The sequence below is a fragment of the Hemiscyllium ocellatum genome, chromosome 5, assembly GCF_020745735.1.
Source record: "Hemiscyllium ocellatum isolate sHemOce1 chromosome 5, sHemOce1.pat.X.cur, whole genome shotgun sequence".
NCBI classification, from domain to species: domain Eukaryota; kingdom Metazoa; phylum Chordata; class Chondrichthyes; order Orectolobiformes; family Hemiscylliidae; genus Hemiscyllium; species Hemiscyllium ocellatum.
Genome location: NC_083405.1, coordinates 40,157,396 through 40,180,500, shown reverse-complemented (window position 1 = coordinate 40,180,500; position 23,105 = coordinate 40,157,396).

Here is a 23,105-nt window from a genome sequence, read left to right as displayed (position 1 = left end):
AAAAGGATTGAGAATGAAAGGGCATAGACTTAAAGCAATTAGTGAAAAGAAGCAAGAAGTGATATGGAGGAAAGGCCTCACTTGCACAGCAAGCAGTTAGAATCTGGAGTGCACAGCTGCCAGCTTTTGAAGACAGGTTCAATTTGAGGCTCTCTTGAGGTGGTGTTTTTGGAAAGTGGGTTGAGTTACAGGGAGAAGGCAGCAGAATGACAGCAGGTCATTCGAAGAGTCAGTGTAGATATGATAGTGTTTCTCTGTGCTGTGACAATTCTGTGATTGAAAAGTAGTTAACATATAAAATTGAGTTTGCTTCTGTCACAGGTTACAAATAACAGAAATAGAATAAGATGGCAATAGATGACAGCAAAAGGAAGATGCATGAAAATGTTGCAGTTTTCTCCCTTGAAGAAACAGACATTAAATTGCTTTATTGCTGCTACTGCTGTTAGTTCCCTTTGGTGATTGTTCTCTAATTTTATCTTTGCTTTCAGGGTCATTACTCTGAGATTGAAGGCCTCTGGGATATGTAAGGTTGCCACTGATGAACCCAGATAGGTAAAGCATTGGTTCCAGCTATCTATAGTGTCTTTGATAAAACTGACTAAAGAATGAGATTCAACATATCTACACTTGGCTCAACCTTAGCGCGTGGGTGTCACGACCCAACATTATATGAGGCTCACTATGTTGTATTTCCACTTTTTATTCCTCTTTAAATAAGAGTACCTCCAAACTAAAAATATAAAATCAGGCAACCATTATTTTGTGCTGTTAGCTATATGGCCTATAAAATACCTTTTGAATGTTGAGAGGATGTGCAAAAGATAGGTAATGACCCTTTGGACTGTAGGAATTCCAGAAATTGTGAGAAATTATCTTGCACATTTATTTTGCTCCATTAGTCAGTAACAAAAAGTAAAGAAGACCTACTGAATTATGCAAATTGTAATCTTCATCACCAGCTTTGGGCAGTACACTGACATTGCAAACATTGACAGTGCTAGCTGAGGCAGAGGCAAAATATTACAGCACCTACTGTACATGTAAAATCTGGATGCCGTCCATAAGTGTCCCTGAAAGAGATAGCGCAGCCTCCACGTGAAACCTCAACTGCCTGAAGCAGATCTCTTTTGCCATTAGTACATTTCCCATGCTAACCACAGGTATCTGCTATGTAGCAGAGCAATGAGACTCGATAGTAACAGAAGTCACCTGACATTACTGGCAGCCTTTTCCATATGCTATTTCTCCTTTGCCAAATACAATATAATGAATGCAGCTGGCATAGTGTGTGAAAAAGTAGCATGGAAAAAAACAGTGAAACCATTTCACCTTTCAAATGTAGACTGCCAGGTAATGATATTACATTTTCATTGTAAGTTGAGATAGGCAATATTGAATTGACAAACTTACTGTAAAATAGTGGGTGAATTGCATATAATGGGCAATCATATCATTGTCAGCCAATTTTTGCTATCACCAGGAATTGAAATAACCCCCACTTTTCTTCCTCAAGCTTCTCCAGTAACAAGTTATCCTATGTGAATGAGACAAAATATATTCCACCATAGGTTTTTTGCTGCTGTGATATGGAGCACTCCCAACTGACAAATCCAACATATCAATTGCCTCGTGCACAAATGGAAGAAATTAGTACTCATGTTTCAGTTTTCCAAAAGTGATGGTATTACAAACTCTATGGGGTCAGTTGCCTCATTTTGAATTAAGTGCTTTTTTTGAATGAGATTCACAGCAACCAGTCCACCACGGTTCACAGCAACCTTTCTAACACAATCTTCCAGTCTTCACTGAATAGCTACCAGGATGAGTAATAGACATAAATGGACCATTTTCTGCTTGGCAAGATGTAACAGGTATTATGTCACAGAGATCAGTGCAAGGGCCTCAAATTTCTAGAATTTATGTAAATGATTTAGATGAAGGACCATAGGGTAGAGTAGCTAAATTTGCTGATGGCACAAAAATTGGTAGAAAACTAAGTTGTGAGGAAGATAGAGCAACATTGATAGGTTAAGGAAGTGGGCAAAGATTTGGCAAATGGAGTATATTGTGGGAAAATGTGCAATTGCTCATTTTGGGTGGGAAGAATAAAATGGAAGCATATTATCTAAATGGTGTGTGCTGGTAGAGCTCTAAGATGCAGCAAAATACATTTTCTCATCCTTGAATTGCAAAAGATTACTATTCAAGTAGAGTCATAGAGATGTACAGCACGGAAACAGACCCTCTGTCCAACCCGACCATGTCGACCAGATATCCCAACCCAATCTAGTCCCACCTGCCAGCACCCGGCCCGTCTCCCTCCAAACCCTTCCTATTCATATATCCATGCAGATGCCTTTTAAATGTTGCAATTGTACCAGCCTCCACCACTTCCTCTGGCAGCTCATTCCATACACGTACCACCCTCTGCGTGAAAAGGTTGCCCCTCAGGTCTCTTTTATGTCTTTTCCCTCTCACCCTAAACCTATGCCCCCTTGTTCTGGACTCCCCGACCCCAGGGAAAAGACTTTGCCTATTTACCCTATCCATGCCCCTCATAATTTTGTAAACCTCTATAAGGTTACCCCTCAGCCTCCGACACTCCAGGGAAAACATCCCCAGCCTGTTCAGCTTCTCCCTATAGCTCAAATCCTCCAACACTGGCAACATCCTTGTAAATCTTTTCTGAACCCTTTCAAGTTTCACAACATCTTTCCGATAGGAAGGAGACCAGAATTGCATGCAATATTCCAACAGTGGCTTAACCAATGTCGTGTACAGCTGCAACATGATCTCCTAACTCCTGTACTCAATACTCTGACCAATAAAGGAAAGCCTTCTTCACTATCCTACTATCCTATCTACCTGCAACTCCACTTTCAAGGAGCTATGAACCTGCACTCCAAGGTCCCTTTGTTCAGCAACACTCCCAAGGACCCTACCATTCAGTGTACAAGTCCTGCTAAGATTTGCTTTCCCAAAATGCAGCATCTCACATTTATCTGAATTAAACTCCATCTGCCACTTCTCAGCCCATTGGCTCATCTGGTCCCGATCCTGTTGTAATCTGAAGTAACCCTCTTCGCTGTCCACTACACCTCCAATTTTGGTGCCATCTACAAACTTACTAACTGACCTCTTATGCTCACATCTTTAGTACACTAAGTAATTAGGAAATCTAATAGAATGTTATTTTGTACCAAGAGAAAAGTTTAATATAGAAGTATGCAGATTATGCTTCAATCATATAAGGCACTGGTGAGACCTGATTTGCATCACTGTATATATTGGTCTCTTTATTAGAAGAAGGAATGTAAATGTTCTGGAGCAAGTTTAGAAAAGGCTTACCAGACTAATACCTGGCATGGGCAGATTGTCTAATAAGGAAAGGTTGGACAGACTAGGCTTGTATCTGCTAGAGTTTAGAAGAGTAAGAAGTGCCTGGATTGAACCATATTAAGATTCTTAGGGGTGGCTAGACGGAGGATGTGAAAAAACATTTCCTCTTGTGGATGAATCTAGAATGATAGGTTATGGTTTAAAAATATGGTATTTCCTATTGAAGACAGAAAATCAGTTTGTTTCTTCTCAAGGGTAAGAAGCCTTTGGCACTGAAAAGGTAATAGAAGTTGAGTATTTTTGATCAATGGGTTCTTCTAATCAAGCAGTGTATTCTTTTGTGGTAATCAAGAATGTAGAGTTGAAGTAAGAATCACATTAGATACTGTCTTATTAAATGGCTGGACAGACAGACTCAATGGCCAATGGTCTACTTGTGCTGCTAACTAATAGTTATCATGTACACACCATTGCATATTTGCATATGATATCTATGCACCAATTTCTATGCATGATGAAAAAATAGAATAACTGCCCAAGAAGAGGAGACTTAGACACCACCTGAACTATGAACTTGGAAAAAATAATTGTGGTCCAGGGCTATAAAAGATGGGTGAAAGGGAGAAATTTGGCATTAGAATGACTGAGTTTGATGACATAATTATTTTGGTAGGAATAAGAGCAAAATGGACTATTATTTAAATAGCGAAAAATTGCAACATGCTGCAGTGCAGAGGAACCTAAATGGCTTGGTGCATAAATCACAAAATAGTTGATTTGGAGGTACAGCAGGTAATTAATAAGGCAAATGAAATGTTGTCCTTCATTGCTAGAGGGAAGGAGTTTAAAAATAGGAATGTTATGCTGCAGCTGTATAGGGTGTTGGTGACACCACACCTGGAGCACTGTGTAAAGGTTTGGTCTCCTTATTTGAGAAAGGAGGGACTAGCATTAGAGGAGGTGCAGAGGAGGTTCAGTAGGTCGATTCCAGAATTGAGAGGGTTGCCTTATGAGGAGAGATTAAGTAGACTGGTACTATACTCACTACAATTTAGAAGAATGAGGCAGGATCTTATAGAAACATAAAATTATGAAGGGAAGAGATAAAATAGAAGCAGGGAGGTTATTTCCACTGGCGGGCGAAATTAGAACGAGGAGACATAGCCACAATATAAGGGGGAGCAGATTTACGATTGAATTGAAGATGAACGTCTTCACCCAAAGGGTTGTGAATCTATGGAATTCCCAGCCCAGTACAACAGTTGAGGCTACCTCATTGATGTTTCTTCAGGCAAAGATGGCTAGATGTTTGAACAATAAAGGTATTGAGGGTTATGGTGAGTGGGCAGGTAAGCGGATCTGAGTCCACAAAAAGATTGAATGGCAGAGCAGGCTCAATGGGTCAGATGGCCTACTCCTGCTCCTATTTCTTATGTTCAGAAATGCAACTTATCACAAGGTCAAACCTTCACCAGGAGTCGGTGATTATGGATCGAAGAGGTGGAAAAATAAGAGACTCGCGAAGCAGGAGGCCTTTCCACCCCTCACTGTAACCAGTTGTAAGGTGCAAGTGGTAGAGGACTGGAAGGTCATCAGCCCATTATTTGGGCAAAGATGCTACTTGGGAGAAGAAAAACAGGATGAAAAACAGAAAAATACTTTTCTCCAAGAAAAAAAAGCACTAAATCTTAATAAACAGTTGGTTCACTGTAAACCCACCAACATTTGCAGATATAACACCAGAGAAGTGTAAACTGAAGAAGACAAAGAGCTTGAATAAGTTACAGCTGGAAGACTGGTGGAGAGCAAAGTGAATAGATAAACAATCTGACAGTAATGACTGATTTATATTGATATTAGGGGGAGATAGGAATGCAGTCAATTCCCATCTGGGTTTGGAGCAGACTGGTTTGTTTGTGAAACATTACAATGTGGAGACATCGTCTTGGTACTCACATCCAAGGTTGTGCCAGGTACAAAAACTGAAAACACACAAGGTAACAATCAGCCAAAATGCAGGCAGCTAGATGTGACTGCAGTAGATATTTAGCCATAACATTTTCATGACAAAGTGAATAAAACTGTTCCCATTAGTCCACCTATGGTGGAAATGCCCTAGAGGAGCCTAAGGAGCGAGCCACTTGTGCCTTACGTGTCAGCATAACCGTATTGATACAGTCAAATCCTAAAACAGTGGTGTACAGAAGCACTAAGTTCATTCCAACTAGGAAGACAGATTGGTGATAGTGTACATTCCAACCATTTCTATGATGGACAGCATCTACAGTGCACTATCCATTATATAGTAGGATAAATGTCCAGAAAGCTTTATCATGCAGGCATTCTGGTCCATACTGGTTGAAAAGGTTGAGGTCACTTTGGATTTGCTGTCACATCCGTACTTGGAGTATAGCTGCTGGGTATCTATGAACAACATAATATCAAACAATCTGATATACTGCTCAATGATCAAACTTTACATTACTGCATTGTACAAAATGTTGTTTTTCTCAAACATTTTTACAAACTAAACATTCTTAATACAATTAAATAGAAAATTCATAAATATTTGTTTGAATAATTTTATTCATAACAGAACACATTACTTGGCAAGGAAATTTAGCATGACCCAAAATGCAATGAATGTTATTTTGTGTTTAACATAAGTTCTCTTCCAACTTCTCAGTCCTGAGTCATTGGTCCATTCTCACACTCTGCACAAACAAACCAAAATAGTTCCAAGTTTAATCCTTCAACATTTCTGGACTAAAAAGGAGGGACAGAGATCCAAGATAGCAGCGACTCAGCAAGTCTGAATCTATCGTGCTTCTCCCAAGACTTGGGCAAAGTGGGCCACCCACCTCTACCACACCTACCAAATCATTTAAAATAGTTTTTACTTAATGTAATTAGTTGCTCAGTACTAAATTTAAACAGTCTAGTCTCCTGTAAAAATGACTAGGAGGAAAGGAGCCCACAGTTCTCAGCAGGCAGGAACCCCTCCCCCACCCTCCCCAGCTGCAGCAGAGGCGTCCGCAGCCGCCCCAGGAGACTTACCTATGGTGGCGAGCCTCACGGAAATAATCTCCAAACTTGACGTGAAGATCGACACCTTCATCGAATAGTCCCAGAGCAGACAGAATTCACTCTCGGCCACACTACAAAAGCACGACCGAGACATTGAGGAAATCGAGTGCCGAGTCGGAGGGGCAGAGCTAAAGGCCACAACCTCCGAGACTATAGCAGAATTGGCCATGGATCAGGTTCGGACTCTCGAACAGCAAGTCCGGACCTTAGAGAATCACATTGACGACAAAAAATATTCATTGGCTGGGCCTTCCTGAACGGGAAGAGGAAGGCCAGCTTACAGTGTTCCTCGAGCAGTGGCTTCCACAGCTTTTAGATCTGGAGGCTGGATCAGGCCAGGTAAGGGTGGAATGGGCCTACCGGGTAGTAATACGCGGGCACAGCTCGAACAGTGCACTCGCCCTGTCCTGTTCCGGCTGCAGAGCTACAAAGAGACGCAGATGCTCTTGCAAGGTTCCAGAAATCTTGGGAAAAATTCCCAAGCCATGATTTATAAAGGATCCAAGATTATGTTATTCCAGGACTTTTCCCCAGCTTTGGTCTAAAAAAGGAAGGCATTTGATGAAGCGAAGAAGCATTTAAGGGACTTAAACATTCAGTACTCCTTGCACTACCCAGCTACGGTACGCTTCAGCCATGAAGGGTCCGTGTATAACTTCGGATCCCGGAGAAGGCCAAGGAATTTTGGACTCACTTAGATAAATTGTAATAGTTAATGGATGTTGTTTTGCCCTCCCCCACCACCCCGGTTTACCCCCTTTTTATTCCTTTCATTACCTTACTGTTTAATATTATCTCCAGAGAAGGGTGGGGAGAGGGGTTTATTTATTTATTCTTCACTTAGCGATTTTCTCCACCTTTTCTTTAAATATATATATAGGCCAGGGGATCTAGTTAATGCAGGTGGGGGGGATGGGAGGAGGTGGTTACCTTATTCTATCCTTCCTCTGTCTTTAGGAGCGGGGTTGCTTTCCCCTGTTAGTTTGTATTACTATATTTAATTATTATTTATTGAGACTTTAAGTTTATAGTTATATATGTTCATACATGGTATTAACATTACCAAATATATCCAGGTGTTGGTGTGGGTGGGGTGGTGGAGAGAGGGAGTGGGGGGTAGGGTACTTATTGTTAATTCTAGCTCAGTAGTATGGTGGAATTTTCTTTATCCTATCGTGGGGTGCCTGGGTCAAGGGTGAGGCACTGGATAGGAGAGGTTATGATGGGCTTTTGGAAAGGAAGTGATGCCCCCTGGGAACAAGGGGGAAAATCTCCGATTAAATTTGTTTTATTTTTTTTATTTAGAAATAATTTTTTAGTATATTGATCTGAGTGTATTAAAGAACCTTTATTTTTGTGAATTTTATGTACCCTATGCTTGGGATGTTTTGGATAGGGTTTCTTCTCCTGAGGGGTCTCGGATTTGCCCGGTGATTATGGTTAATCAGTCAGTTAAATGGTGCACCTTGAATGTCACGGGGAGTAATTCACCAATCAAAAGGAAGAAAATATTATCAAACCTCAAGAAAGAAAGGCTTGATATAGCTCTCCTATAGGAGACACACTTATTGGATAAAGAACACTTGAAATTATGATAGGGAAGACATTATTTTCCATTCTCTCTTTCTGTGCAAGGAAAAATATTCTGGTAAACTGGGTGGCTGAGGGCCCTCATGGACTTTCGAATTGACACAGAATAATTATGGAATATACTCCCCCTGACTTCCTCACAAATATGGTGCACCAAAAAACCCGAATTATTCCATAAAATATGGCAGCTCTTCTTGAATTACACAAATACAGATATTTCGGTCATCCTAACAAGGGCTTTTATTTAATTGAGATGGCGAACCTGGCTGGTCCGGGGTCCCTTGGGAGAGGAATCCCACACAAATACGGGTTTTGTTGCGATCTGATGTAAACACATTCCGAGCATGTATATCATTACTCAATTTCTGTGTTATCCGTTGGTTTTGTTTCTCTTGAATAATGTAAGAGATTTAATCATACACTCTGGTTAGTTGTAGGTTAGATGAATAGTTAGTTGAGTTTTTTTTCCTCAGTATCTCTTTTTTCTGTTTGATAGATTTTGGTTATTATTTATTTAAGATTTAATTGTATATCAATGTTTATACTTGGGTTTTTTAAAGATTCTTTTGTAAACGTGTAAAATATGTTAAATTTTCAATAAAAATATCTATATTTAAAAAAAGGAGGGACAATTCAGGCAGTGCAGCATATCATATGCAGAAGTCAACTTTATGGCACCCATTCTGGACTCTGAACATGTGCCAAAAGACTTGTAATTTCTACAACAGATTGTGAAGAATGCGTAGACTGTTTTAAAAAAAAGTGATTTTGATTGATGAAAAAATAATAAACATCCTTTTTTTGTAGTGCTTTTCAGATCTTCATGATATCCCAGAGCACATCAGTCACTGAATTACTTCTGAAGTGTAGTCACTATTGTCAGCAGCCAATTTGCACACAGCAAGGTCAAATGAATAGAAAATGAAATTAATAACTTTTGATCTTTTATGCTTGCAATCTCTCTTGTTCTTTCAAAATAGTTAAACTGGTCTTCATACCATTCTGGTCCAGCCTTAAATATGACAGTAGAGACCATTCTGCAAACTCTTGACAAATAAATTCAACGGTGAAACGAAGGCCCAGTAAAGAATGAAGACATGACCAATTACATTTGATGCTGAAGACATGATCTGGCCCACAGTCATTGCAGCCAGGACAATGACAATTTGGATTATTCTATATATCTAGAATAAATCACATTGTCAAAATAAATTAATTGTTTACACTCTGAGCTGTAATGAGAAATCCTCTCAAGACCGGAGTGATTTGTAACAGGATTTCCGTAATTCAGTCCTCATTTCAAAATTCATGATTATTCAACATCTGTTGATCAGAACTTGAAACATTTTAAAAGACCAAAAGTAAAGCTTGGAGTTAATATCCAGCAGCATAATGGTCTGGATTTTGCTTTGTGGCTTTTGCCATTCATCTAATGGACAATTACCTTGAGTTTCTTTGCAGACTTGTCAGTGAGGAATTTCCACTAATCTGATGTATGTTTCAGTCAGAAATTAATGAACTGGGCAAGCAACAGCAAGACTCTTCAACTAATCATATCGTAGTAGCCATACATAACAAAACAGACTGCAAACCAGAAGGTAAAAATAGGAAATATGTTTAAGCTGTATACAAATGAAGTAAAGATTAGGAAATATAGATGGAAATAAGCAAGAGTGATAAATTGAAAAATAACCATACAGCATTATTTGAGGAAATTAAATACCTCACAGTTAAAATTATTTTTCCTGGTTCAGAAAGGGTTGTTGCACTAATGCTCAGTTATCATGCCATTAAAAACCCACTTACTGCTAACCACACTAGTCACAATGTTTTCAGTCATCTTTAAAGCAGAACTATTGGGTATTCATAAGTTTAATATAAACATATGACTTATAGTTAACTATTCATTATAATGGTTTTACTGCAGAGTCAAGTGATTAGGACTGTAAAAACGCACTCTGAGGAGAGATGGTTATATTTGACAGAAATATTTCCATTTCCAAAATTAACTGTGGATTTGCAGATACCAGATGTTGGTCTATGATTCATTCTGTAAGAACGATTGCTACTGGTAACATTATTATTTAATCAACACAGTCAGGGCCATTATTTTAATGACTAATCACAAGCACAGTTTATTACAGCTAAGAAAACTAAATTCAAAAGAAAACAATGATTTAGGGGAGAAGATCTCCCCCCTTTCCCAGAACAGGTGAAAAGGACATGGCAAGTAAGTAGGTAGAGAGTTACAGGTGATGAGTGTATCAAGAAGTGATCAGATAATTCCTTGTCTGTCATCAAGCCAATGGGAGTGTTGATGCCACGCAAGTTGGAAAGATTGATAGAGTGGCTGTGTATGTGCATAGGAAAGTTAATACAGAGGGCAAAGTTAGGAAAGTACGCAGGGAAAGTTAACCTGAGATGGAATTTGAAGTTGCTGACAAGAGGTTAAAAAGAAAAGGAGTAGTAATAACTCAGTAGAAATCCCAGAAGGGAGATCTGGGACAAAGCACAAGGGCTATGAAGATGAGGCAAAAATATGTGGAATAAGGTGAATTGCTCAGAGAAGGATAAGGTACTGTACTGGGGAACAGATGGAGAGGAGACCCAAGTGTATCGTTCAGCAGATGTAGAAGTATAACCAGCCAGGAAAAGTCAGTTAGCAGTGCAATGTTATCCTTCAGAGCTAGGATAACTAGTTTTCTATAATAGGTCAAGGTCCTGTTTCCCAATCTAACAGACATTCTGGAGGCCAATGCAGGTAGTAGCAGGACATTGAAATGTGCCACAGAGCAGTAATTAAAGAAAAAGCAGAAAGTAGAATGTTTAGGAAGGAATGAGAGATTATTCCACAAAGGTAATGGTAATGGTTATCCAGAAGGTCAGTAAGGTAGGAAGATACTGCAGTTGGAGTTACTGTGCTTCAGGCAATAGCAAAAGCTTCCAGGATGACCTAATTAGGGAAGGCTGAGAGGTGCGCATATTTATTAGCTTATTCATAGGGATTCAACCCATTAAAATTCAGATATAGTGTGCAAGCTTTAATAGCATTCATTTACACAGAATATTACAAAAAAAAGGAACGTGATCTTACATGAACAAAATCCAGAGGCATTATCAATGCTGAAAATTTATTTAAGATTATTTGGCAACAGAATATTATTTATTTCCCATCATTTTATAAAACAAAACAAATTTCATAATAACATGATTTCAATTTCAAGAAAAAACACAAATTATTTTTAAAAATTCATTCATAATACACCTTCTGCACAATGGGCTTCATCATGTACATATATTATTAGCCAGTCAGACCAATACCTGTAGTGAATGTGGGAAAGGATTGTAATTATCACCAGCTATGTATTTTGCATAACCAAACTTCATATGAAAGAAATAGAAGGTTATTAAGATTCAACTCAGGAGACAAACCATTAATTATCTGCTTTCAATAGTTCCAGCTGCAGTTAGGTAAATGGATTCAGCATTTTTATCCCCTTAGAGAGATGGTAAAGACAGCTCTGGTCACAATCAAACTTAAGGCAGAAGATGATAGATTTTACCACCATTAATGTATATGTCCTAATTAGTTAGTGCATTGTTACATCAACTTAAATATTTTTATTTGGTATCTATAGTTAGGTAAATACAAGCTGAATGCAAAGAAATACGCAGTGAATTTGAAATATAGAGCTAAATTGATCTGAATGAATAGAGTCTCTTCAGAGCAGCTTGCAAGTATTCAAACTCATTGTCCTTTAAAACAATTATGCTGCTGAGGAAATGTCAATTCAATATTCCACACAGAAAGTTTAAATTTCCCATGCATTTTACAAAGGGAAGAGCTGAGGCCCAGTTACATTTTTTAAAAAAATAGCATTATTGTAGCTTGACCCATACAACATGATTTTAATTCTAAACCTAAAGACTAACTTAAAACAACAATGTAGAGATTTTGGAGGCCTTATTGCCTATATTAAACCATTCTAATCCTGGCAGGTTAATGGAGAAGGCTTGTATCAGTCTTAAAGTTCCACAACATTCCTATCTCTGCCCAAGTCTATCCATTATTGGAACAGGAATAGGATATTGAGCCCTTGATCCTGTTATAATCAATCAATTAAGTCATGGTTGACCTGCAGCTAAAACCCAATGCAGCCAGCTTTTACCCAAGAAAAATCAATACTTTCAGTCTTAAAAGTTTCAATTGATACAATTCGTGGTTCCATATATCACTTTTCTGACAATGGATCTTCAGATGGAAATTCACAAAGAGCCCAACTCATGGATTGCCATTGCACCCAGACCCCCACTCACTCTATAAGTCACTGTAAGAGAAAAGAATGCACACAACTCCAGAGAGGGGTGAAGAACCATGGCTGAACCAGCAGCTATAACCACCCTCACCGAATGGAAGACAACATCCTGGAGATAAGCAGACTGGCCGACACATATATTGTCAGTGTTGGAGACTTAGGGGCATTGCACAAACCCGGTGACAACATTAGATGATGCATTGCCATTTAGCAGTTAACACTAACTCAAGTAGAACTGATGCTACCAGTAAGCGAAATATTTCAGCATGCACTATTTTGAGTGTATACCATCTTCAGTGTTAGTTGTAGAGTATGAATTTACCTCCCCCAAAGGACCTGAAGGGATGGCAGAAAGTCTGCTAATGGAGGAGACCCAGCACTCTAACATGACTCCTGCACATCCTCCACGAGCCCAGATACACAGCTTGACAGGTACAGGAGTGAGGGTAACTGGATTACCATATTTCAAGGTCTGTATTACATCTGGGCATGAGTTGGTGCTGGAGGCAGGAATAGCAGAGGAGAGTTGCCTTCTCTGATCAGTTAAATGTAGATGCTAATCTAAAGAAAGGCAACAGTTGGAAATAGGGGAGGCCCTGCCATTATTTTCTGGACCAGTACACAGCCTTGAGACAGAGAGACACGGAAGAGTTTATCTCTGGCACGAATGATATGATTTCATAGAAAATTGGACTCTGTTCACTGCCCTGCAGAGTGGCCACTGTGTGGAGAAACAGAGACACAGGTCAACCCAGCGCATGCTGGCTTTGACTGATGGCCTGCTCGCCCTGTTAGTTTGACTGTGATGGTGAAAAACAGTGCTTTGACCATTCAGCACCTCACTGAAATGGACCAAAATACTCTCAGCTCTTGGATAGCAAGAAGTGAAAGTGGACCATGAAAGTAAAGACAGAAAAAGGACATATGGTACCTGGACTCTTCCCAGAGACCTCCCACTTTTCATCTGTTGCCAATCCACACCTCTCAAGCATTACCTCACAGGCTGTTTCCTGATGATCATAGAAATAACTGGAGCAATTTTTGCCAGGACCGGTACAACCCCAAGACCTGCACCACAGAAATCTCAGCAGTCAGAGCAGGGGAACAAACAGCCTGACTCCTTTTGTGCTGCAGTTGCAATGTTACGGTAATAGGAGGTAGATTTTTAAAAAAAGTATTTATATAAGAGGATTTGCTTAGGTGTGCCTTCTAATGTTAATAGATGTTTGGCAGTACAGCACCTGTGTTTAGCTGAAAAAAAAGAGACATTTTGTCAAAGCTTTTTATCTTGCACTCATCAGAAAAGTTCACGAGAATACCAATTCAGATTACCACGAGAATAGCAGAAGTAGTCATGCATAGACTGGAATACACAACCGTCCCCTTAATCCAACAAAAGCTGCGGATATGGTGTGTAGACAATATGTTTGTCATCATCAAAAGCACTAAGTTTGAGGAAACACGCCGACTTATCAACATTTTCACTGGTATTAGTTTTATCAGAGAAAACGGAAACAACCACCAACCCCCATTTTTGGATGTAATGGTGGAAAGAATGACCAATGGTGAATTCCAAACCAAGGTATACAGGAAGGCAGCCCACACAGACCAAATCCTTAATTTCAACAACAACCATCACACAAACAGAGTTGTGTCAGAACACTATTCAAATGAACAATAACACACTGCAGCACTCCAAAACTATGCAAAAATGAAGAAGAACACCTCAGCAAAAGTTTTTGCAAACAATGGATAGCTAATCAGCCTTGTTCTTCAATGCTTACACAACAGACAACATCATGAAGACACAGTATAGCCAAATACACTAATATGGAAAACATCTTGGAAGAAGTGACGGCAAGATTCCTATGATCACTTGGGCTCATGGGTAATAAACAAACCCACAGCCACACCACTCCAACTGCTGTCAAGGACGAAAGACCCATACCTGTAACATACAGAACCAACATAATATACAAAAGTTCCATACAGTGACTCCCACAAACACTACATTGGACAGACTGGAAGGAGACTAGACACCAGAATACACAAACAACTGGCAGTAAAACAACACAACCAATTCTCACGCATTAATTCAACTGGGATATGTAACCACCTTCGGATAAGCTAACCAAAGACACACAGGAATATCCAGAGGCCTGGTTCTCAACCCAGAATGCTATCAACAGTCGTGTAGAAATAGATTATTTGTAGGAGCCACTGTAGACAGGACCGGAAATGACACAACCTGCCATAATAGACCAAGTTAGATAAATAATGAGCGGAGTAGTACAACAATGCTTCATGGAAGGCTCACTGATGATGTTACCTAGTTGGGTGATGAAACATCTGCATACAAACCAACCAGCTTAGCAGGCAAACCAACAATCGAATACCAATTCAGTGGGAAAGTCAATACTTAAGGGCGGCACGGTGGCACAGTGGTTAGCACTGCTGCCTCACAGCGTCTGTAGACCTGGGTTCAATTCCCGACTCAGGCGACTGACTGTGTGGAGTTTGCACGTTCTCCCCGTGTCTGCGTGGGTTTCCTCCGGGTGCTCCGGTTTCCTCCCACAGTCCAAAGATGTGCGGGTCAGGTGAATTGGCCAAGCTAAATTGCCCGTAGTGATAGGTAAGGGGTAAATGTAGGGGTATGGGTGGGTTGCGCTTCGGCGGGTCGGTGTGGACTTGTTGGGCCGAAGGGCCTGTTTCCACACTGTAAGTCTAAGTCTAAGTTATACTACAGGAGAGCAGAGAGCATTGATTAGTTCGCAAGTTGGAGAGTCCCTCTCTCACTGCACCCCCCAGGTAATTCCTCCCTCTACAAGGATTTCAGTGAGTCCCTCTCTCACTGCACCCCCCAGGTAATTCCTCCCTCTACAAGGATTTCAGTGAGTCCCTCTCTCACTGCACCCCCCAGGTCATCTCCTCTGCACAGAAGCTCTTCAGCCACGTTCTCAAACAGACCCGTTCCACCTCCATCGCCCCTCCCCCTAGTCCCTCCTCCCTACCTTTTATCTCAGCCGGCTTGGCTCTCTCTCTCTTATTCCTGATGAAGGGCTTATGCTCGAAACGTCGAATTCTCTATTCCTGAGATGCTGCCTAACCTGCTGTGCTTTGACCAGCAACACATTTGCAGCTGTGATCTCCAGCATCTGCAGACCTCATTTTTTACTCGAAGATTTTAACCTACTGCGAATCCTCTTACAAGGATGCCTTCCTTGAAGAAGCTCTCTTCCTCCCTCTACAAGGATTTCAGTGAGTCCCTCTCTCACTGCACCCCCCAGGTCATCTCCTCTGCACAGAAGCTCTTCAGCCACGTTCTCAAACAGACCCGTTCCACCTCCATCGCCCCTCCCCCTAGTCCCTCCTCCCTACCTTTTATCTCAGCCGGCTTGGCTCTCTCTCTCTTATTCCTGATGAAGGGCTTATGCTCGAAACGTCGAATTCTCTATTCCTGAGATGCTGCCTAACCTGCTGTGCTTTGACCAGCAACACATTTGCAGCTGTGATCTCCAGCATCTGCAGACCTCATTTTTTACTCGAAGATTTTAACCTACTGCGAATCCTCTTACAAGGATGCCTTCCTTGAAGAAGCTCTCTTCCTCCCTCTACAAGGATTTCAGTGAGTCCCTCTCTCACTGCACCCCCCAGGTCATCTCCTCTGCACAGAAGCTCTTCAGCCACGTTCTCAAACAGACCCGTTCCACCTCCATCGCCCCTCCCCCTAGTCCCTCCTCCCTACCTTTTATCTCAGCCGGCTTGGCTCTCTCTCTCTTATTCCTGATGAAGGGCTTATGCTCGAAACGTCGAATTCTCTATTCCTGAGATGCTGCCTAACCTGCTGTGCTTTGACCAGCAACACATTTGCAGCTGTGATCTCCAGCATCTGCAGACCTCATTTTTTACTCGAAGATTTTAACCTACTGCGAATCCTCTTACAAGGATGCCTTCCTTGAAGAAGCTCTCTTCCTCCCTCTACAAGGATTTCAGTGAGTCCCTCTCTCACTGCACCCCCCAGGTCATCTCCTCTGCACAGAAGCTCTTCAGCCACGTTCTCAAACAGACCCGTTCCACCTCCATCGCCCCTCCCCCTAGTCCCTCCTCCCTACCTTTTATCTCAGCCGGCTTGGCTCTCTCTCTCTTATTCCTGATGAAGGGCTTATGCTCGAAACGTCGAATTCTCTATTCCTGAGATGCTGCCTAACCTGCTGTGCTTTGACCAGCAACACATTTGCAGCTGTGATCTCCAGCATCTGCAGACCTCATTTTTTACTCGAAGATTTTAACCTACTGCGAATCCTCTTACAAGGATGCCTTCCTTGAAGAAGCTCTCTTCCTCCCTCTACAAGGATTTCAGTGAGTCCCTCTCTCACTGCACCCCCCAGGTCATCTCCTCTGCACAGAAGCTCTTCAGCCACGTTCTCAAACAGACCCGTTCCACCTCCATCGCCCCTCCCCCTAGTCCCTCCTCCCTACCTTTTATCTCAGCCGGCTTGGCTCTCTCTCTCTTATTCCTGATGAAGGGCTTATGCTCGAAACGTCGAATTCTCTATTCCTGAGATGCTGCCTAACCTGCTGTGCTTTGACCAGCAACACATTTGCAGCTGTGATCTCCAGCATCTGCAGACCTCATTTTTTACTCGAAGATTTTAACCTACTGCGAATCCTCTTACAAGGATGCCTTCCTTGAAGAAGCTCTCTTCCTCCCTCTACAAGGATTTCAGTGAGTCCCTCTCTCACTGCACCCCCCAGGTCATCTCCTCTGCACAGAAGCTCTTCAGCCACGTTCTCAAACAGACCCGTTCCACCTCCATCGCCCCTCCCCCTAGTCCCTCCTCCCTACCTTTTATCTCAGCCGGCTTGGCTCTCTCTCTCTTATTCCTGATGAAGGGCTTATGCTCGAAACGTCGAATTCTCTATTCCTGAGATGCTGCCTAACCTGCTGTGCTTTGACCAGCAACACATTTGCAGCTGTGATCTCCAGCATCTGCAGACCTCATTTTTTACTCGAAGATTTTAACCTACTGCGAATCCTCTTACAAGGATGCCTTCCTTGAAGAAGCTCTCTTCCTCCCTCTACAAGGATTTCAGTGAGTCCCTCTCTCACTGCACCCCCCAGGTCATCTCCTCTGCACAGAAGCTCTTCAGCCACGTTCTCAAACAGACCCGTTCCACCTCCATCGCCCCTCCCCCTAGTCCCTCCTCCCTACCTTTTATCTCAGCCGGCTTGGCTCTCTCTCTCTTATTCCTGATGAAGGGCTTATGCTCGAAACGTCGAATTCTCTATTCCTGAGATGCTGCCTAACCTGCTGTGCTTTGACCAGCAACACATTTGCAGCTGTGATCTCCAGCATCTGCAGACCTCATTTTTTACTCTGATTAGAGGAGTTGCCATTGAGAATATACCCATTAATGCTGATTGACAGTTAAACCACCGAGTAACATCTCTGCCAATGGTTCTGATGAGTGCAAGACAAAAAGTTTTCACAAAATATGTCTTTTTCAACATTAATAGTGTTACATTAATGTCTATTGTAATAAAATCAAACATAATTTTGAACCATCTATTCTCCTGACCTCTACTTAGTTCCAACACCCATCCAATAGTCTCTAGATGAACCACCGTCATTAGTTTTCCTTTATTACTGAAGAAAGCCATTTCTTGTGTGTATGGAGTCATCTGTTGTGCATTCTAAACTAGTTGTGGAGGTGAATTGCACTTCTGTATACTTTCCACAGTGAAGACAAGGATGAATTGTCTGATTTTGTTGAGACTGCCCAGTCTCTCTAACTTGTTTTTTGAGCCACCTGGATTCATTTCTGTTCAAAGAGTGTAACAACTACTTGACGTCATTCCGCTGTTGGTTTCTTCTGGGGCATTGTTCTCCTGATCTGTGATGGTCATGCCACACTTTTTGAGATTCACCTCATACAAACCTTCATCTGATATTACTTCACAGGCAGTGTTCAGCTTTAGAGACTTTATCACCAGACATTCATACTGCACGCTGCAAAACCTATTCTGATGATTCTCTATCATCAGCCGTGTCAACACAAATCACCCAGAGTCTGCAGATGGCAGTAGAATGCATCTTCTCTCCTAGAAGTCAACTCCATCTCACATTTGGCAGTGGTACCTCATAGGATTAAGAAGCCATTTCTCTGCTGACCACAGAAAATCAGTTGTCATTCCTGTCTCACTCCTCTTTTTTCCAAAAGCCTGAGGCCCCTGTACTTTGACAGTGCAGCAGTCATGGCTCATGACTTTCAGCAAGTTCCCTGATTCAGGCCTCTTATTCCCATAGCAACTAAACAAGGCTTGTTATTGAGCAGGAGTAAGTGAGGACTGCAGATGCTGGAGATCAGAGTCGAAAAGTGTGGTGCTGGAAAAGCACAGCAGGTTAGGTAGCATCCGAGGAGCAGGAGAATCAACATTTTGGGCACCATTCCAAAGAGCTCACATTTATCCTTTTATTTCCCTAATCCAAAATTAAAAATACTATTATGGAACAGACCAAACACTCTCAAAATATATTAAAAAGATAGCCTAGGTGCAAATATTTTCTTATTTTAAAGTAAGTTTAGGCATTGCATTCCCGATACATTAAAAATAAAAAGAAATTGGCTTAACTGTAACGCTGTCTAAATGCTTATCAAAATTATATATAATTAACTACTACTAATTAACTGTTCCAATATAGTCATATCCCATAAACATACCCTTGGCAAAGGCAAATTTAGTAGATTGTCTCACAGACAATTCTAGCAACAGAAAGAAAACTCCAGCTTTTAGCTGTAACAGAGAGATGAATAAAAGATTCCGCATCCAACTTCACGGCCCCAGCAACTGCAGAAAGCTAAAACTAAAAATCCTGATTTTGCAAGAACTTGATCCTCCCCATTCATGGTGTTTCTATTGTTCCAATATTGAAAAAAGCAAACCCCAAAGCCTCACAAGCGGTTTACTTTATTGGCTTTGAGTAGATGCTCAGCATCTCTGTCTTAATTTTTATTCATTTAAAAACAAGGACAAAATACACCTCATAAAGCCATCGTATCATCACATCTCCTCCCTTTAAAAAATGAATCATCAATATACAAATGATGGCTTCATTTTAGAAACTTGCATTATTAGTACACTACAATGCATATACATTACATTATATTGATGCTAAGCATGCAAACATTCACTACTACAGTTCACCTCAGTCTGTTTTGTTCCCGCTACAAAACACCTCCATCTTCCTTTATTAAAGTTGCAATAACGTGTTGGCAATTATGGTCTTTCATCCTGCCATGCGTATCATTTTCATATTCAAACTGAAATAATAGCTCTATCCAAACAGTCTGGAATTTTTACCCTTAAATTTATCCAAAAAATTTTAAGAAATTAAGTATACAATTGTCTCAGACACTTTACTGGCAATATAAATGTTTAAAAGTTGCAATACCCACACAAAATTAAAGGTCTCCTTCTCAATTGTGGAATATTTCTGTTGATTACTGTCCTATTTTCTGGAAAATACCCAATAGGTCTTTCTATCTTCACATTGTCTTCTTGCAAAAGTATGGCACCAATACCTGCATGGCTTTGCAAAATTAGGTGTGGCTAACACTGGAGCAACAGATATTGTAGCTTTCAGACTGTCAAATGCCTTCTCACATTTCTCTCTTCACTGAGATTTTCTGCACTTCAATAAGTCTGTCAGTGGAGCAACCATATTGGTAAAATTTGATTTAAACATAAAAATGACTCCAAGTCAAGAATTATAGTACTTCCCTCTGTCAATGATGTGGGAAACTTCCAAATAAGCTTTGTCTTAACATCCTGTGGGGCCAACCATTCATGTCCAAAAACATGGCCCAGGAACAGACGTGGGCTTTTGCAAACTCACTGTTAACCAGGTTTATAACCAAGCATGCTATCCAAAGTCAGAGAGATCTATAGCACAGAAACAGACTCTTTGGTCCAACTTGTCCATGCCAACCAGATGCCTTTTAAATGTTGTAACTGTACTAGCCTCCACCACTTTCTCTGAACTGAATTGAATTGAATTGAATTTATTGTCACATGTACCGAGGCACTGTGAAAAGCTTTGTCTTGCGAGCAATACAGGCAGATCTCATAGTTAAGTGACATAGATAGTAAATAATAGGTAAACAGTGGCAAAAACAGGTGAATGTTAAGAGTCCGTGAGTCCATTTGGTATTCTAACAACAGTAAGGTAGAAATTGTTTCGAAACCAGTTGGTGTGTGTATTCAGGCTTCTGTACCTTCTCCCTAATGGTAGACATTGTAGAAAAACATTGCCAAGCTGGGATGGATCTTTCAAAATGCTGGAGGCCTTTCCTTGACAGGGGGCCTGGGAGACAGATGCTATAGGTGGGAGGTTGGCCTTTGTGATTGTCTGGGCCGTGTTTACCACTCTCCATAAGTCTCCGATCTTGAATGGTACAGTAACCATACCAGGTGGGGATACATCCGGAGAGAATACTCTTGATGGCGCACCTATAAAAGTTGATGAGGATATTCTGGCAGCTCATTCTATATAGGCACCACCCTCTGCAAAAAAAGATTTGCCCCAGAGGTCTCTTAAATTTTCCTCTTTCACCCTAAAGCTATGTCCTCTAGTCTGGACTCCCACAATCCAGGGAAACGACATTGTTTATTTACCCTATCCATGCCCCACATGATTTCATAAACCTCTATAAGATCACCCTCAGCCTCTGACACTCCAGGGTAAACAGCCCCAGCCTATTCAACCTCTACAGCTCAAACTTTCAATTCTAACAACACCCTTGTAAATTTCTTCTGAACCATTTTAAGTTTCACAACCTTCTTGCTATAGGAGGGAGACCTATTGATCAAGCAATTCCAATAGATGATCCAAATGTTCCTTCTATGCATGACTAAAATCACCAAATCATCAATGTATATCAGACAATTGGGTAATGCTGAAATGACTTTATTGGTTAGTCTTTGAAATGTGGCTGGCTCATTTTTCATACAAAACGGTATGACTTTAAACCAATGCAGTCCATTTGGCATCACCAAAGTCAAAATTTTCTTCACTCCTTCGGATAAAGTATCTGCCAGTATCCTCTATGTCCAACTTTAAAATATAACTTGCTTGTCCCACCTTCTCAATGTAGTCTTCCAAATGTGGAATTGGATATGAATCAGATTTTGGAACTGCATTGACTTTGTGACAGTCCACAGATAATTGTTGGATACTATCTGGTTTTGGCACCATTACAATGGATGAGCTCCATTCTCTGTAACTCACTTTGATCATATTGTCTATGGGCATGTGTTGAATATCTTTTTGAACCTGTGCCAATTTTAGGAGGTTTAGTCTATAAGGGTAATGTTTAATTGGAACAACATTTCCTACATCTACATTATGCATAATCAGATTAGTACTTCCCAGCTTATTCCCACATATCTTTCCATGATTGTCATAACATTTCCAGGTCATTTCAGTTTTCCTCTGGAACGTAACTCAATAATTTATCCCAATTTTTGTGAACTTCCTCATTGTCCAGTTTAACGTGAGGAATGTCTAATTCAGAATAACTTGAACTTGGTTCTTCACTGTGTGTCAGAACCAGTAGCACATTCTCCTTTTGCTTTCCTTCCCTATCAAAATATATTTTGAGCATATTCACATGTTAAAGATTTCTTGCTATCTGGCATTCCTATTAAAGAATTCATGAGACTCAATTTCCTTTTCCCACTAAACCTTGCCTTTACCTACCATTGATAGTAACACTAACACTTTATCCCCACTACCAAAATTACAAATTTTTGATTTCTCATCTGCTTCCTGCTCTATCACATGCTGTGCTACTTTCCAATGCTGTTCAGCCAACTCACCCACTAAATTCAATCTCTCCCTAAAATTTGATACATAGTCCAAATATATGGTGTCTGAACTCTGACTTACCAATTTCTCCTGAATTATTTTCAGCAATTCTCTCATCTCATACCCAAATACTAATCTAAAGAGTGAATTTAGTTGATTCATTAGGTGCATCCCTAATTGCAAAAAGTACCAATAGAATTCCTTTATCCCAATCCTCTGGATAGTCTTGACAATAGGCCCTCAACATGGGCTTTAAAATTTGATGGCCCATTATAATACTCCCAGTGATCCCGAATGCTAGGCAGTGGATTTGAATTATTTTATTTCTAAGCTATCCATAACTTTCTTGTCCTGACTATTTCTGTAAGTAGTCTGCATCTAGTTAAAAAAAAATGACTAACTCTCTTTTAACCATGATACTAAGTAATGGAATGGCCTCTAGAAATCTGGAAAACACATCTGTTATACTTTTTGTTTTAGGTAGGGGTGCTACACAATCAATTAAGACTCTTGTAAAAAGTTCCTCAAATGCAGGAGTGGGTATTAAGGGTGCTGATTTTATCACTGCCTGAGGTTTTTCAATTACCTGACACATATGACATGCCCAGCAAAATTCAACCACATCCTTATGCAATAAAAATGTTTTTATATTTTGGCTTAAGTTTTCCAAACTCCCAAATGACCTCCTACTGGTAATTCATTTGTTACCCGCAACATCACTTTTCTATAATTCACCAGTAATCAACTTGATGAAGTTCTGCCCATTTCATATCCACCTCCATCTCCTCATCAAGATATCATTTTTGGGTAGTAATATGCCAGGATACTGTTTATGTTTTTCGGTACAACAGAAAGGGGAAGAGCTAAAGCAAGTGTAAGTCAGCTAACATCAGAGTCACGG